We start from the raw sequence: 15,132 nt of genomic DNA, 5'->3' as shown, positions 1-15,132 counted from the left end.
ATACATATCTTTCCCACCACACGTTTTCTTGTATTATTTACTCCCTGGAAGGCAGAGGTACTTTCTCGAACATCTTTATTCTCTTTGTAGTGCCTTTGACTATGCATGCCACTTTTTTTTTTTCTTTCTTTTGGTCTTTTTATCTTTTTAGGGCCACACCCGTGGCATACGGAGGTTCCCAGGCTAGGGGTCTAATCGGAGCTGTAGCTGCCAGCCTACACCAGAGACACAGCAACGCCAGATCTGAGCCGCATCTTTGACCTACACCACAGCTCACAGCAACGCCAGATCCTCAATCCACTGAGCGAGGCCAGGGATTGAAACCGCAACCTCATGGTTCCTCGTCAGATTGGTTTCTGCTGAGCCACAACAGCAACTCCCCTATGTTTTTTTTTTTGAAATATAACTAGAATATCACTTAGTTTTAGGAATCATGTTGTAATTATTAAACCAGAAAAATCCAATTAACCATAGAATGTCTTTTAAGTATGAACGCATGTATTACTTTTTAGATTTTGCTCCTGTTTTACCTAAGTTCCAACAAAGTTCATGCAACGCCTCTCAAGTATGAATCACAGAGATTTAATACACTGTCAGTTTGATAAATCCTGCTCACTCTAATGAAAATTTCCAAGACAATATAATATGAGTACTGTTCTTCAATCCTATAATTCACTTAAATGCCTTCGGTGGAATTTTCATAAAATTCCTCAGTAGGGTGGTTTCCGGTAAAATTCCTAGACTTTGGATCATGCCTTTGATCACTATTGTGAAAGCTGTCTGAGCTCTAAGTATAACTGGACTCTAACCCACTATAACATTTCATCCAAATATCATTCTCCAAAAAAGGAACAAACACTTCTTAGAGAAATGCTGATTCTAGGGCTAAAGTCAGACAAACCTATGATGGGCCCAGAGCATCTTGCTGCAGAAAACTCAAAACACAAAAAGATAGAAGCATGTCAAAGGTACAGAGAAGCCAAGCTGAAAGAGCTCCCAATGGCCAAAGCCAGAAAAATTTAAGCAACAAACCTGTGATCTCAATCTAATGATGAGAAAAACATTGGACAAACCAAAGTTAAAGAATATTCTACAAAATACCTGATCGCTACCCCACAAAACTGTCCAAGTCATGAAAAACATGGCAAGATTAAGAAATTGTCCGGAAGAGATTAACAGGATGCGACGACTGAATGTAAAGTGATATCCTAGATTGGAAACTGGGGCAGAAAAAGGACATTAGTGGAAAAACCAATGAGATCCAAATAAAGTATGAATTTCAGTTAATAACAATGCACCGAGTTCCTGTCATGGCTCATCGGTTAACGAGACTGACTAGCATCCATGAGGATGCGGGTTCCATCCCTGGCCTCGCTCAGTGGGTTAAGGATCCGGGGTTGCCGTGAGCTGTGGTGTCGGTTGCAGACATGGCTCGGATCCCGTGTTGCTGTGGCCGTGGCGTAGGCCAGCTGCTTCAGCTCCAATTTGACCCCTAGCCTGGGGACCTCCATATGCCTTGGGCGTGGCCCTAAAAAGACAAAAAATAAAATGTACCAATACTGGCCTCTAGGTTATGACAAATGTACAATATAAGGACATCATTAAGGGAGACTAATGAGGAGTATACAGAAACTTGGTGCTAGCTTTGCAACTTTCTGTGAATCTTAAAATGATTCCAAAATAAAGAGCTAATTTTAAAAAATCCATTAATACTTTGTCCATTCATCTTTATTATTATTTTTTTGCCTCACCTACAGATATAAGTTCCTGGGCTAGGACTCAAACCCATGCCACAGCACCAACCAAGCCACTGCAATGACAATGCCAGCTCCTTAACTTGCTGCACCACAAGGGAACTCCTCTCCAGCCATCTTTAGAAACAAATGGAAAAGTATCCTCTTGCTCATTTAAGAGGCCCTTTTTCTATCCTTGGACTTAAAACATCAATCCTATAAACTCATGGCCATCCGTACATATGGTTTAATACTTTTTCTCAACCTTAACATAACTGGATTTTGGGGTCTTGTTTCCATTTTGAGTTTCATTGGTAACAAAAAAGAAACGGCCTCTTGAACTTCGTCTGAGAAGTGAGCACCTGAGGAGTTCCTGCTGTGGCTCAGCAGGTTAAGAATCCAACTAGCATCCATGGGGATTCAGGTTCAATCCCTGGCCTCATTCAGTGGGTTAAGGATCTGGTGTTGCCCTGAGCTGTGGTGTAGGTTGCAGACATGGCTTGGATCCGGCTTCGCTGTGGATGTGGTGTAGGCCGACAGCTGCAGCTCCAATTTGACCTCTAGCCTGCAACCTCTATGTGACGCAAGCACAGCCCTGAAAAGCAAAAGAAGAAGAAGATAATGAAGAAGAAGAAGAAGGAGCGAGCACCTGAGATGTTTCAGCCAAAGCCAACAAATTCCAGAAGAAGCTTTCAAAAGTCTAAAACATATACTCTGTGATAATCTATACGGGAGAAGAATCTGAAAAAGAGTGGATGGATGTCTGTATATATATATATATAACTGAATCACTGTTGTACAGCAGAAATTATCCAAGCTGTAGCAGTGTGACAGTGCCAGATCCTTAACTGCTAGGCCATCAGGGAACTCCTCTACCACTTTCTTCAAAAGTAAATATTGTCAGAAGTTCCCTTGTGTTATAGCAGGTTACGGATCCGGCACGTTGCTGCAGCTAGTGCAGGTTGCAATGGTAGGGCAGGTTTGATCCCTTGCCTGGGAACTTCCACATGCCACAGATGAGGCCATTTTACAAATGTAAAAAATATAATAAAATAAAATGAAAGTTGTCATTTGTTTGAATACTATATATTATACGAATAAAAAATATTTATATGGGAATATAAATAATTATTTGGTAAATAATGGCTTGATATAAGTAAAATTATCTTTAAATCATACCATATTCCATGAATTACAGAGGTAATTGTAAACAATGCAACCGTGGAGATCTAGAGGGATCTGGCTGTTCCTTTCCTCTTTCTCCTCCCTTCTTTTCCAGAACATCTAAGTCAAAAAAGCCATTTGGTGGAGAACAGCAGGACAGGCATTTGCAGCAGGATAGGGAATATGAGCAGCTATAATAAGAGGAAGGCCTGGCAGGGGTGCTGGAGGCTGAGCAGGGTGAGGAAAATGCCCACGCATGGGGATGCCTGGCTCAGGGTATGGGAGACTGGGTAGGGTGAAAAAGGAGCCCACTTGGGGGTGTCCAGCAGCAGCAGCAGCAGCACTGCAGACCCAGAGAGGACTGTCCACCACCCTGGGTTTAAATACAAGATGGATACTTGTGCTCCAAATAGGTTTCAAGATCTGAGAAAAGTACTTTTGTTCCACTTCCTCCGTGAAACCAGAAGGAGCCACTTTCAGAGTACCCACTGGCAACACAGGGTGGCTGCAGAGGGGCAGGAATGGCAGCTGGTCAGGACTAGAGATGGGGGTGGTGCTTGAGAGCGCCACCGGCCCCCACAGTCCCTATGGTTCCTGGAATGGGAAACAGACGGGTGCTGGGAATAATGACACGGACGGCTTGTGGCTGGTGGGGGGATGACCACAGCAGAGGATAAGGAGGCCCCACACTTAAGCCAGGGGCAGTTGGCTCTCAGCAGCAGCAGGGGAAGATGCCCAAACTCCTGGCAGCAATCACTCTGTGCTGCACTCCCCGTTCCCAGAACATAAAGGACATGCTACATCAGCAGCAGATCAGTGGGGCCAGGGACCCACAGGCAAAATTCACCCAAGGCGAGACAAAGCCAAAAAGCACTGGACCAGATACCGTCCCCTGCCAGCAGGACAGTGGCCTGAGCCTCCTCTGTTCCCAGAGGCCACTGCAGGGACAGAGGAGGGTGGGACGGAAAGGGAGTTGGAAGTTTGAATGCAATATGATCTGGAAGAGAGAATTACTCGGAACTGGCAACAAACTGACTTCAGTTTCAAAGAAATTTAGTCACTTATTCATCCAAGATGAGACTATAAATTTCAAAATTAGGACATCTATATCCAAGGCTATTTTGGCCTATCCAGGATTTATTCTCTCTTCTGATAAAAGCAGCTGAGTTTCCTGGGTACTATTTTTCCAAGGTCTGGGTGTTTCTTTGACTTTGTTGCTTGCCAAGAAATTCCTTTCTTCCTTATATTTGAAACTAGGTCAGTTTCTGTTATCTGCAACTAAAGGATACCAGCTGATACCAAATATATAACCCTAATTTTGTAAATGCATAAGAGCACGTGCACACACGTACACACACACACACACACACACACACACATCTACATGTGGAAAAGATCAGGAAAAAAAATCAACAAAATGTAAATAGTAGTCATTTCTAGGTAACAAGATTACAAAATATTATTTTCTTCCTCCTTTGTTTCTAAGTTTTCTCCACAATGAACACACATTATATATTTTTATTCAGAATATGGAGAGACAGAAGAAGTATTATCCATAATGTCCAGGAAAACATTAGGAAGCACAATGTATTAAAAAGACATGTCAAAGGTCTTTGTCTCCTGGCATCGTGGGCCAGCCAGCAACTGCAAGCTTAAGAACCGCAGGGCAGGAGTTCTTATTGTGGCTCAGGGGGTTACAAACAACCAACCAGCATGAGTGAGGATGCAGGTTCGACCCCTGGCCCCACTCAGTGGGTTAGGGATCCGGTGTTGCCATGAGCTGCGATGTAGGCTGCAGACGTGGCTTGGATCTGGCGTGGCTGTGGCTGTGGTGTAGGCCAGCAGCTGCAGCTCTGACTTGACCTCTAGCCTGGGAACTTCCATATATCACAGGTGCGGCCCTAAAAAATAAAGAAGAAGAAGAAGAAGAACTGTAGGGCAGCCCTAGATGGAGAGTAGAGAGCCGACAGCCCTGGGTTGCAGCTCTCGCTCTGTCGCTAACAAGCTGTGGACCTTGGATAGATCTTTCAATCTCCCTGAGCCTTAAGCATGTTCATCTATGAGATGAAGGGTTAAACGCCCTCTAAGATCACAGAGGTCACAGACCTGTCAAGCAGACCTGAGCTCGGGTTCCAACTCCTAACGCTTCTCAGACACCTATGTGACAGGACAAAATGTCCCCATTATGCCAGCCAAAATTTTACTGACAAGAGAATTCTACAGACACCACCTGTTTTGCTTCTGAGACCAAAGCCTAACGATGTCACTGGGATGTTTCCCATCTTGTTTTCACGCGGAAGGCGCGTTTACAGCCCAGCAGGGCCTGCCACCAGAATGAGTGCAGCTAGTGCTTGGCCTGGTGTCAGCCCCACGTCAGCCTAACAACCTCGAGAGGGCCGTCCCTCTCCCCAACCTACCCATCACGCACTCAGTTACCAGAGGCACAGACGGAGGGGAGGGCTTATGCAGGAATCTAGAGAAAGACAGCTTTGCTACTGTTGCTTCACTCAGGAAATCACAGTGCGACGGGATCTCACACCACATCCTCGGGTATGGAGGGGTGGTCGGACCAGGCTGGGCACCAAAGGAAGCCTAGAGGAAGGAGATGCTCACAGAAGAGTGAAGCAGGGATGAAGCTGTAGGAATGACAAAGACCAAACTAGCAACTTTTGGGAGTTCCTGTCGTGGTGCAGTGGTTAAGGAACCTGACTAGTAGCCATTATCCATGAGCATTCAGGTTCGATCCCTGGCCTCGCTCAGTGGCTCAAGGTCCGGTGTTGCTGTGAGCTGTGGTGTAGGTTGAAGACATGGCTCGGATCCTGCATTGCTGCGGCTGTGGCCTAGGCCAGCAGCTGCAGCTCCAATTCAAGCCCTAGTCTGGGCCACAGGTGTGGCCCCAAAAAGACAAAAAAAAAAAAAAATAGATATCAACTTCTACATCTGTTCTAAATGAACATCACTTTGGCTGTGCCTGTGCCAGGGATCAAACCCACTCGACAGCAGCAACCTGAGCCACAGCCGTGACAATGTCAGATCTGCAACCCACTGAGCCACCCAGGAACCCCTCTTCTCCCATTCTTTTCTCTTTGTTTCTCCTGGGTCAGGGATGGACTCCAAGCCACAGCTGTAACCTACACCACAGCTGCAGCAATGCCGGATCCTTAATCCACTGCACCAAGCTAGGGAGCGATCCCGCACTGCCACAAAGACAACACAAGATCCTAACCCACTGTGCCACCGCAGGGACTCTTCTTATATCCATGTCTTGCAACTTCCTCTGGGAATCTGCTTCCTCTTTTTACACACGTCTGAGTCCCTTGTGAGGACAAGTCCCCATACACCAGAGTGAAGGACAGCCCGAGACTCCCCACCATGTCTCAGGAGACTTCGAATTCTCAAGGCTCTAAAGAAAACAGAAGCCTTGGAGCCCTTAATTCTGAACAGTAAAAATCTACCACCCTTTTTTCTGTTCATCTTCATTTCTAATCTAAGGATGGAAAATAGAGTGGAAATGGACGGGGTAACCTTTTCTAAGAAAAACGTGGTCTTTTTAAAGGCGAAAAAGAGAAGTAAAATTTGAATGCAGAAAGGATACAAATAAGCACACTTGCAACCTTGGCAAGTACATTAAGGGGAGTGTAAAGGGAATTAGACTGCGTGGGAGTCAGGCTCAGTCCAAAGAAAACAGGCCCGGGAATGTTTCAAGACCGGATCTAAAGAGAACGAGTGAGTCACTAAGCAGAGAAAGGAAAAAACAGAAAACACCAGAAGATACCGTCATTCCAGTGAAAGAAACCCTATAGCCAGCAGTGAGGAAGTTTAAGGGGTAGAAACGTTGTTTAAAGACAAGCAAAGAGGGAGAAATAGCGATTTGTCTTTTTGCCAAATTCAGTGCTGCCAGTGGGGAGGAAAAAGAATGGGGAATGTGGGAGGGATTGAGGAATTCTAATAAGAAAGTTATCTCCCCCAAAGAATGCCGGAGAAGAGGTGGTTTTTTTGTTTTTGGGTTTTTTTTTTCCATGAGAGATTAAGTCATTATTCTTAAATAGCCCAAAAGGTCATGCCTTGCCTTTTTGGAGCTTATAATTGCTGAGTAGAAGAATTTTTTTCTAATATGAAGTAGGGAGCAAGAGGTTATACAGAAAGGATAAAGATCCCTAAATTAAAAATAAGAAGGCACTTAAACAGTTTATAGTTTAAAAAAATTTTATGTATGTGAAAAACTCCTGACTGCAGACAAGGCTGAGACTATGGACTGCATCACAGTTAGCTAACCGTGCCAATTATTCTTACTGAAAATGAAGGATGGGAAGCCGCAAATGTCTTCTAAATAGTCCTTTATCGTTCTCTCCTAAGTTACTTCAAGTCACAAATACAGTTTTAATTCAGTGAATCAACGCATCACCTACTTAACGTTCTCCACGTTCAATTCTATCATCAAAATTAGGGAGCAATGCAAGCTAATTTAATAAACAAAGAAAATACAAATAAAATAAAATGTAGCCACTTTGAGAGAACTATAGTTCCCTATTTTAAAAAAGCAAGCAAACAAACAAACAAAACTTCTATTTTGTTGCCAGTGGGGATTTCTGGTAGTGGGTTTATCTGATAAGCTTCAGAAACAACAGTTCTATTGAACTGCCAGAAAGGAAGTTGTTCTGACCAGATTGCTTCCTGTGGTGAACAAAGGGCTTTTGCTGACATGGCAACTTCATGGTTATAGAGACTAGCCTGCAAATTTCGTCCTTCCAAAGTGAAAGTTGTTGATGTTGTTGTTTAATTTCACTCTCTCAAGAGGTAACAAAATCTTTAGACTTGCTTCCTAAATAACAAATGTTACAAAGCCCAGGGGTATTTCATGTGAAGAATAAGAACACAGGGCAAAGCCGGCACAGCCAAGCATGCAGAGTTTTTGAAAAGTACCAGAATTTGTTTACCTGAAGACTTCTTAAGGTGCAGAACCGATGTTTCAGGTTAAAAGGCTGCGTCTTGAAAATGCAGGCATGAAAAAGCAGGATGCTGCTCTGTCCTGGCCTTCATCTCTCTCCCCTCGTGCTTGGCGTAGAAGGCATCACTGGTAAGACAGAAGAAAAGGGGCTGCTTGTGTGAGGCTCAAGGAAGTCCTGAAGCAGGTGGGCTCTCCTTTGGGCACTTTCTCCGCAAAGGAGACCCCTCTCTCTGAGTGGTTGAGGCCAGGATGAGAAGACCTCCGAGGAATTCCTACAATATCGTCGAGGTTGCTGTCCAGTGGCGCAGGGCAGGTGTGTGTGGTAGAGGAAGAGAAAGCAAGGACCCCTTGGGAGGAGGCCTCTAGATGAAAAGCTACAGGCTCGCTGCACTTCCCGTGGCGGGACATCGGGGAGAAGACACGAAGGTCAGGAAGGAGCTTAACGGCGCTGATGGACCCTAAGGAGAAGAGAGGTGGTTATGGGAAGAAGGAAAGCAGCTTAGCACTTCAAACCTTTGTTCCACTTCAACTCTGACGAGGGACGTTTTGCCTCGGTGCCTAAATATACCCAAATAGAAGAAGCACCAACTTCAGATTTAAAAAAAAGTCATACATCAGACATACATTAGAGAATACCTATATCCCTCTTCCTTTGAAAATAAAAGCAAACCGCTACAACAGAACTGGTTACATAATTTCCAGTGCAAAATGAAAATCCAGAGCTCAAAACTTATTAAGGATTTCAAAAAGTTATCATTGTGGCTCAGCAGGTTCAGAACCTGACACAGTGTCCTGTGGGTTCAATCCGGGCCTCTCTCGGTGGGGTGAGGTTGCCATAAATTGCAGCTCAGATCTGGTGTTGCTGTGGCTGTGGTGTAGACTGGCAGCCAAAGCTCCAACTGGACCCCTAGCCAAATTTCAAGAAGGCAACAGCAGACCAGTAAGCCCGGCAAGGGACCCTTCTGAGTCCTGGTCCTGTGTGACTGCCCAGGATACTCAGTCATCCACGAAGCTCTTGCTGGCTCGCAGTTAAGATCAGATTTGGGCGGGTTCAATAAAGCACTCAGTGGGGAGGAATCCCAGATGTAACTCTTACTGTAAAAATTCAAGAGGGAGCTTGATTACTGAAATCTGACCGGTTACCCTCCGCTTTTCTCTGAGCTATGACAGGGTCTAGATGCTACTTCCAATTCTAGTATTTTACTATCCCACCAGGACACAACCTGTACACTGTGAGTAATGAGAGCTCAGAAGGACATGATGTACACCTCTCAGAAATGGAAAAGACTGGATGGAGTTCCTGGCGTGGCTCAGTGGTAACAAACCCGACAAGGATCCATGAGGACACGGGTTTGATCCCCGGCCTTGCCTAGTGAGCTAAAGGATCCGGAATTGCCATGAGCTGTGGTGTAGGTGGCAGACACGGCTTGGATCCTGTGTTGCTGTGGCTCTGGCTGTGGCTGTAACCGGCAGCAGCAGCTCCAATTTGATCCCTAGCCTGGGAACTTGTATATGCCACACAAATGGCCCTAAAAAGCAAAAAAGAAAGAGAGAGAGAGAGAGAGAGAGAGAGAGAGAGAGAGAGAGAGAGAGAGAGAGAGAGAGAGAGAGAGAGAGAAAGAAAGAAAGAAAGAAAGAAAGAAAGAAAGAAAGAAAGAAAGAAAGAAAGAAAGAAAGGAAGGAAGGAAGGAAGGAAGGAAGGAAGGAAGGAAGGAAGGAAGGAAGAAAGGAAGGAAGGAAGGAAGGAAGAAATGGGAAAGGCTGAAAATATGTTCTGCACAGTTTTAGTTCTTTTTAAATACCTGTATATTCTTGTAACACGGTGAGGCCCAATGAAACTTATGCTTTCACTGTTATGGGTTAGTGATTTCGGTTCTAGAGCAAAGTGATAATACCACTGGTAATTCACTATGTCTTATTTCATATAAAACTAAAATACAAGTATAAATGCTAACGTTGTATTTGAAAATTTAAAAATCAGTGAAACTATATTTAATACATTTAAAATACAAGTTTATAAATATAAAAGATCAGATAAAAATAAAATTTATAATACAAATGTTAAACATTTATTATCATTGTGATAAAAATTTTCCATAGATAAAATTATTCAAAATATTTTAAGTGTACTAAACACTATGTTCAAATTAAGATAATTGATATAACCATGAAAAATCAGAAATGAAGCACACATTTTCAATAAAAGGCAGTATAAAACCAAAAGCATCAATTACATCATGATTAATCCTTGAGCAAAATTTTTTTCATTTTTTAAAAAAGTTTTATTGAAGTAGAGTTGATTGCAATGCTGTGATAATTTCTGCTGTGCAACAAAGTGATTCAGTTAATATATATAGACACATTCATTCTTTTTCAGATTCTTTTCCCACATAGATTATCACAGAACACCGGGGAGAGTTCCCTGTGCTACAGAGCAGGTCCCTGTTGGTCAGTCATTCCACACACCTCAGGGTGCATGTGCTGATCCCAAACCCCCCGTCCATCCCTCTCCCCACCATTCCCTTTGGTAATCATAAGCGTGTTTTCAAAGTCCGTGAGTCTTCCTGTTCTGCAAATAAGTTCTTTTGTATCCTTTTTCAGATTCTACAGACAAGTGATATCATAGGACGTTTGTCTTTCACTGTCTAACTTCATCAGGATGATAACCTCTAGGTCCATCCATGTTGCTGCAAATGGCACTCTTTCATCTTTCTCAATGGCTGAGTACTATTTCATAGTGTTGATGTACCACTTCTTCTAATCCATCCCTCTGTTGATGGCTATTGTAAATAATGCTGCAGCGAACATTGCAGAGTATGTATCTTTTCAAATTACGGTTTTCTACAGATAGATGCCCAGTTGTGGGATTGCTGGATCATATGGTGGTTCTAGTTTTAGTTGTTTTGAGGAAACTCCATACTGTTTTCCACAGTGGTTGCACCAGTTTATATTCCCACCAACAGCATAAGCGGGTTCCCTTATCTCCATACCCTCTCCAGCATTTATTATTTATAGACTTTTTGATGATGGCCAGTCTGGCTGGTGTAAGGTGGTACCTCAGAGTAGTTTTGATTTGTATTTCTCTAATAACTAATGATGTTGAGCATCTTTTCATGTGTTTTTTTGGCCATCTGTATGTCTTCTTTGGTGAAATGTCTATTTAGATCTTCTGCCTATTTTTTGATTGGCTTGTTTGTTTGTTCGACATTGAGCTGCATGAGTCTTTGGTGTATTTGGGAGATTAATCCCTTGTCAATCACTTCATTTGCAAATATTTTCTCCCATTCTGTGGCTTTCTTTTCATTTTTTGTTTGTTTGTTTGTTTGCTTTTATGGTTTCCTTTACTGTGCAAAAAACTTTTAAGTTTAATTAGGTCATATTTGTTTATTTTTTTTATTTTCAGTATTCTAGGAGGTGTACTGTTTATGTGGGAAGAGGAGTGTACAGTGCAGACACGGGCTGTACTCCAATAAATTCTATAACAACACAGCTCTTGATTTGTATCTAGTTATATGGCTACTTGAAATAAAAGCTACAGTTTTTATTTTTGTTTTTATCTTTTGAGGGCCACACCTGCGGCATAAGGAGGTTCCCAGGCTAGGGGTCTAATTGGAGCTGTTGCTGCCGGCTATACCACAGCCACGGCAATGCCAGATCAGAGCCGAGTCTGCCACCTACACCACAGCTCAAGGCAACGCCGAACTCTTAACCCACTGGGCGAGGCCAGGGATCGAACCCACAACCTCATGGTTGCTAGTCAGATCTGTTTCCCCTGCACCATGATGGGAACTCCTAAAAGCTCCATTTTTCAACCTCCCCTGTAATTAAGTACATGGTCTTCAAGTCACATGACTAAATTCTGACCAAAAGGATGTCGATAAAAGTAGTATACACGTTTCCAAGAAGTAACCTTAAAGGGAAAAGATGTACCTTCTCTTTCCTTGTCTTCCTCCCTGCCAGGGGGAATGCAGACTTGATGAACGGAGCTGCATCAGCTATTCTGGACTAAGAAGTGACCTTGTAAATGGCAGTCATGCAGAAGCAGCATGGTCTCTGACACTGTAAAGTATTATATCATTCCTGGGCCTCCTAACGCTAGACCTGTACTCTTTCATCCGGTACTCCTTAGCCATATGTGACTACCGAGCATTTGAAGTATAGATAGTCCTAACAGAGCTGTAAGTAGAAAATGCATATCAGGGAGTTCCCGTCGTGGCGCAGTGGTTAACGAATCTGACTAGGGACCATGAGGTTGCGGGTTTGATCCCTGGCCTTGTTCAGTCGGTTAAGGATCCGGCATTGCCGTGAGCTGTGGTGTAGGTGGCAGAGGAGGCTCGGATTTGGCATTGCTGTGGCTGGGGTGTAGGCCGGCGGCTACAGCTCCAATTAGACCCCTAGCCTGGGAACCTCCATATGCCACGAAAGCAACCCAAGAAAATGGCAAAAAGACGAAAAAAAGAAAATTCATATCAGACTTTGAAGACAGAATGCAAAAAAAAGAGTGTAATAAATTTATATTAATTACACGTCCAATTATAACATTTTGGATATGTTGAGTGAATAAAATATATTAAAATTAATTACAACTGGAGTTCCTGTCATGGCTCAGTGGTTAACGAACCCAACTAGCATCCATGAGGACGCAGGTTCAATCCCTGACCTTACTCAGTGGGTTAAGGATCCAGCATTACCGTGAGCTGTGGTGTAGACTGCAGACGAGGCTCAAATCCCGCATTGCTGTGGCTCTGGCGTAGGCCAGTGGCTACAGCTCAGATTGGATCCCTAGCCTGGGAACCTCCATATGCCACAGGTAGACAAAAAGACCAAAAAAAAAAAAAAATTAATTACATCTGATTCTTTTTACCTTTTTAAAATGGCTATGAGAAAATTTTAATTACCTACATGACTTGCATTGTATTTCTACTGGAGAGCCCAGTACTAAAATTTTACATAGGCAAAAAAGAAAAAAAAAGAAAAAAAAAAGGAGTTCCCATCATGGCTCAGTGCTTAACAAATCCAACTAGGTGCCATGAGGTTTCAGGTTCGATCCCTGGCCTCGCTCAGTGGGTTAAGGATCTGGCATTGCCGTGAGCTGTGGTGTAGGTCACAGACGTGGCTCGGATCCTGCATTGCTGTGGCTGTGGTGCAGGCTGGCGGCTACAGTTCCGATTAGACCCCTGGCCTGGGAACTTCCATATGCCATGGGTGCAGCCCTGGAAAAAGACAAAAAGACAAAAAAAAAATTTTTTTTTACATAGGAAAAATCTTCTTTCTTAAGCCCTTGTTATTTTGGATTTTCTATCACTCATGGTTGAACTTAATCTTAACAAATTATCTAAAAACACATTTTTAAAAATCCTATCTCAAGTCTCAGACCTCTCATCTGAATTCCAGCTATATATCCTCAAGTGTCTACTTAAAATTTCCCCTTAGCTATTTCAAAGGCATTTCGAACCTACAGGTCTCAGACTGACTTCACGATCTTTTCGTACATACACCCACAGTCAAGCAAGTTTCTCTTCCACCGTCACCTCAGTGAAGTCACTACCATCCATTAGGTCATGCCAGGGAACAGCCATCTTTCCTTCAGCCAGCCAACCCAGGCCACCGTGAAGTCCTCGAAACTGAATCAAATCCAAAGCACCTTTCTAGTAGCCTGCGTTACTCCACTACCAGGGCCACCGCTCTAGTCTTAGCTATCTTCCTTTCTCCTCTGGTCTGCCAAGCTGGTCTCATCCAGCCTGGCCTCCTTCCAACTTATTTTTCATGCTGCCACCAGAACGTTCTTTTCAAAAGCTTCATCTGGTCACATAAGCCTCAGGATTTAATTCTTTCGTCGGCGTCTTATTGGTCTTAAGCCCAAGCTCCATGAAAAGGACTAGAAAACTCTACATCGTCTGGACCACGCATCCCTTACTGTCTGTGTTCCTGCCGTGGGGAATGTGCCATGTCCCCTCACGTCAGGGGGCCTCTGCCTGTGCTGCTCTCCCCATCTCGAATCCCGTCTATGGGTGACTCCCGGTCACACTCTGGAAATCAGGAGAAATTTTTCTGACCTGCAGTACAGGTTAGTTTTCATTACATGGTCTCACAAAAATTATATTACTCTTAGACTTCAATTGCAGTTTATAACTATATAGTCACCTTATGTATTTACTCATGTCTGACTATGAAAATTGCAGTTGTGCCTGTTCTGGTTCTCCACTGCATCGTCAGTGCCTAGCACAATTTCTGGCCAAAAACAGATAATAAACATTGATGAAAAGAATTAATGCGTTTGTATTTATTATTTATTTATTCATTCATTTATTTGGTTTTGGTCTTTTTAGGGCCACAACCATGGCATGTGGAAGTTCCCAGGCTAGGAGCAAATTGGAGCTGCAGCTGCCAGCCTACACCACAGCCACAGCAACGTGGGATCCGAGCCGCGTCCACGACCTACACAACAGCTCATGGCAACACTGGATCCTTAACCTACTGAGCAAGGCCAGGGATTTGAACCTACATCCTCATGGATACTAGTCAGTCATTTCCACTGAGCCACAGCAGGAACTCTGAGTTCATATTTATTATTTTCATTTGTAAGTATTCTATTTGAAATATATGGGATATAATATGAATCGGAAGCAGTATATCATGGCACTTTAAGTTCATTTAAATAAAATACTTTCCTCGAAACCCATATCCTATCAAAGAAGAGCACATTAAAAGAAAGAAACATATATATATATTAGACATATTACACCCTAAAAGTCAGGCTTCTCAGAACTTCTCAGAGCAGAAAAGAAATAAACCCCACAAGTGATCCGTGAGCTCTCATGTGTCATTCCCAGCACCTTTCGACGCCAGCTTTCCAGTCACAACTTTACCACCATCTTCACGGACAAAAATTCCTCTCCATGTAATTAAGAGACATAGTCCTCACAAACATTCTGAGCTTGGGCCGAAAGTGAACTGGCTCATTCGGGCCTCAAGGACACACAGGTACCACTGAGTCTTAACCTCACGGTGAGATCAGTGGCATTGAAGAATGACGGCGCACGGTCTGCGGGCAGCCTGGGAGAAGGGCTTAGCCCCCCACTGCCCCAGGCATATAGAGGTTCCCCGGCGAGGGGTCGAATTAGAGTTACAGCTGCCGGCCTACACCACAGCCACAGCAACACAGGATCCCTGACCCGCTGAGCGAGGCCAGGGATGGAACCCCCATCCTCCTGGATACTAGTCAGATTTCTTTCTGCTGTGCCACAGTGGGAACTCCTAGATCTACAGGAGTCTTTTTTTTTTTTT

At 43.6% G+C, this 15,132-nt stretch overlaps 1 protein-coding gene across 1 annotated transcript in view; it reads right to left on the bottom strand.

Annotated features, from left to right (window-relative positions):
- Window positions 1-7,973, bottom strand: part of MAPK10 (mitogen-activated protein kinase 10) — a 454,812-nt gene extending 446,839 nt beyond the window's left edge. The window contains exon 1 of the mRNA XM_084973649.1: window positions 7,835-7,973. The gene's annotated coding sequence lies outside the window, so the exon portion shown is untranslated. The remainder of the gene's footprint in view (window positions 1-7,834) is intronic.
- Between the last annotated feature and the right edge of the window lie 7,159 nt (window positions 7,974-15,132).

The sequence above is a fragment of the Sus scrofa genome, chromosome 8 (assembly GCF_054392235.1).
Source record: "Sus scrofa isolate SSC_HxYL_T2T_F1_AM1 chromosome 8, Sscrofa_HxYL_maternal_Yorkshire_Landrace_v2.0, whole genome shotgun sequence".
NCBI classification, from domain to species: domain Eukaryota; kingdom Metazoa; phylum Chordata; class Mammalia; order Artiodactyla; family Suidae; genus Sus; species Sus scrofa.
Note: the sequence above shows the minus strand (reverse complement) of the source record. Positions and strands in the feature narration are given on the sequence as shown.